We start from the raw sequence: 3,210 nt of genomic DNA on the forward strand, positions 1-3,210 counted from the left end.
TCATTTTTTAAATACACTCAGGAAATCCTCAAGGTTATGTTGTTTCTAATGAGTTGAAAGCTTTACATTCTGTTCCCCCAAATAACTGACATTATTGAAGATGTGTACCAAACAGAAAAATGATTTTTTTTCTGGCCTGTCGTGATTTTGTAGGTGAGATAATTAGATTAGCTTAGCAATATTCTTTTTTCTTTTTCACAGCAATTACATCATACTTTTCTATATGTGTACTTATGAGGGCTCATCTGAAAAATTGGCAGGTTCCTTAGTGTCCTGGAGTGTGTGATGGCTTTAATACATTTTAAGAGAGAAAAATAAATTTAAAAAATGATTTTCTTAGCATCATTAAGAAAATAAGCAACTGGATCTTAAAAAAAATTATCAGTTTATTATGTGTACCTGTTAAGAATATAAATGAAGAAAAAAACAAATTTTATAATATCTTTTAATTAGTTCCACTCACTGACATTAACTTTTGAGAGTCAGTTTTATGTTTCTAACAGTGAAATTCAAAATCTCCACTTCTTCAACTTTCTGTAGTAAGGTGTCATTTTTTTGGAATCACTTATCAGTGAGCTATGCCACCCAAGGCAGTTTTTCAAAATCTGACCATTTTAAAAGGAAACATTCATTTTAACAAATGGGCTATAATTTGATGTCTTCTTTAAATACTGAATACCATTTAAATAAGAGTTTCCCAAATTGTGTTGTTAGGCACACTAACGATATAGGATAGTATTTCATACATGAAATGTATTACATAAGCTGTATTAAAATCCTGTAAAATTGTTCCTTTTAGAGATACATTTTTATCAGAGGCTAACTTAGCTTATTGTCTTTACAAATAGTGTCTCACTAAGGTAAAATGAATACAGAAAAGAATGTATACTCCATAAGTATGCAGCTCAAAGCACTTTGGTAAAAAACTGTTGTATCCAAGTAAGCATCACTAAGAACAAGATGTAAAACATCTCTATCCTCCCAGGGAAGTTCTTCATGCCTGTTTCCAACAAATGCCATTCGTCAAGCCAACCACTTCTCTTGACTGATCTTGAACTTCCTATTATGACATCAGTCTTGAATGACCTTGAACTTCATATTAGGGAAGCACACACTCTGTATTCTTTTGTGTCTGGCTTCTTGCAGTGATTAAATTTTTTTGAGGTTCATTTATGCTATTCTTGAATTAGTAGCATTTATTTTTGTTTGCTTAATTCCTGAGAAGTATTTCATTGATGGGCATTTAGTTTTGCTTAATTTTACTTGTTCTTGAAACTCACGGTCAAAATCATGAATATCAATGACTGTACGGTGTGGTATTTAATCCCAAGATGACTTGGGAATCATCTTCTTCTTCTTTTTTTTTTTGAGAAGGAGTCTCACTCTGTCACCCAGGCTGCAGTGCAGTGGCACAATCTCAGCTCTGCAACCTCCGCCTCCCTGGTTCAAGTGATCCTCCTCCCTCAGCCTCCCGAGTAGCCCCATCACACCCGGCTAATTTTTGTATTTTTTTAGTGGAGACGGGGTTTCACTATGTTGGCCAGGCTGGTCTCGAACTCCTGACCTCAAGTGATCTGCCCGCCTCAGCCTCCCAAAGTGCTGGGATTACAGTCGTGAGCCACCGCATCTGGCTGATCTTCATGTATAAGCATCATGCTGACCTATCCAATTAAAACTGTACCATCTAGCTGTATATGCTTTTATTATTGTAAGAAATTGTTGTCAATAGTAACTCAAGGAACTGGGCATTAAATTAAAATTGTCAAAAGTGACATTGAATCCTCCTGATATTACTTAAAATATGTATTTTACCCATTGGTTGAACACTCTTAAATAGAACCTGGTGGAGAATCTAAAATCTAACAACAGCAACAGAAGACAAATTGCCACTCTGTTACTCACAAGGGAAACTGATTGAACAATCCATTTTTGTTGGCAGTTACCCATTTCTCCCTAAGAAATGATCACCTTTAAAAAATTAGATTCAAGAATTTGAAGATGCCTACTCTTCTTATAACATCCACGTGAACACTAAGGCCATGATCAATTCTAATTCTTGGAAATCATTTTCTTTTATGCATGGAAGTTCAGGACATACTGGCAGCATATCATTTTCATTGTGAATATTTGCTGATAGTTATCTCTTTAAATTCTTGTTCCTCTCAAATTACAAAAGGCAGCTTAATTTTCCAAGGACAATTAACTTTTCGAAGGAGGCATTCTTAACGAGTGACCTATACATGCGTACAAAATCCCGTCAAATTCTGAAAAGATGCATGTGTTCATTGTTCTGGACGAGGCCAATAATTTTGATCAGTTACTCAAAAGTGTTTGTGACTCCAAGGATGTCAAAAATTGCTACTTAAATGATGATATTCTGCTTACTCTTGCGGATATTTTGAGAAATGTCAGAAAAAAATCTTATGATATAGGAAACCCATCTGTCAGCTCTCAAAATAAAGCTCAGTGATTCCTGTTTTCAGACAGCAGCAAACATTTCTGTAAAATCAAATTATCTTCTTCTGATAAATCCCATCAAAGGTTCAGACTGCTCAAAAAGTAAGTGTAAATTTTAAATAAGACAAAAACTTTTGCCAAATTATAGAATGGATACAATTGAACACTTAATGGTTTTTATTTACTTATTTTTTTTTTTTTTTTTTGAGGCAGAGCCTCGCTCTGTTGCCCAGGCTGATCTCTGCTCACTGCAACCTCCACCCCTGGGTTCAAGTGATTCTCCTGCCTCGGCCTCCCGAGTAGCTGAGATTACAGGCATGCGCCACCATGACCAGCCTGAACACTCAGGGTTTTAGATGGTGTGAAAAAGATGTACACAACAGAATGGTTACCTACTCACAACTATTCCTATATTGGGACAGAGTAAAAAAGTTATATTCAGAAACTGATTTTAAGAGGGCATAGAATAGTTTTATTAATGTTATAATTTCATACTTAAAAGGTAGCATTAAAATAATTTCTGGTTTACTTTTTTAAAAAGAGCAGTTTTTTCTGTCAGTCCACAAATTTAGGAAGAAGATGGTTAAATTTCAGTCTGGTCTTCGCAAAAATAACGAGCATGAACATTTGGGATTACAAGTCTTATTTAAAGAATTGCGTCATTTGAAGCTGAAATTAAATATGTAAATGCTAATGATTTATTTTACACACCTCACACTAACATAAATAATTTCATACTACCATATGTACAAG

Source organism: Hylobates moloch, unplaced genomic scaffold (genome assembly GCF_009828535.3).
Source record: "Hylobates moloch isolate HMO894 unplaced genomic scaffold, HMol_V3 SCAFFOLD_7, whole genome shotgun sequence".
Lineage (NCBI taxonomy): Eukaryota > Metazoa > Chordata > Mammalia > Primates > Hylobatidae > Hylobates > Hylobates moloch.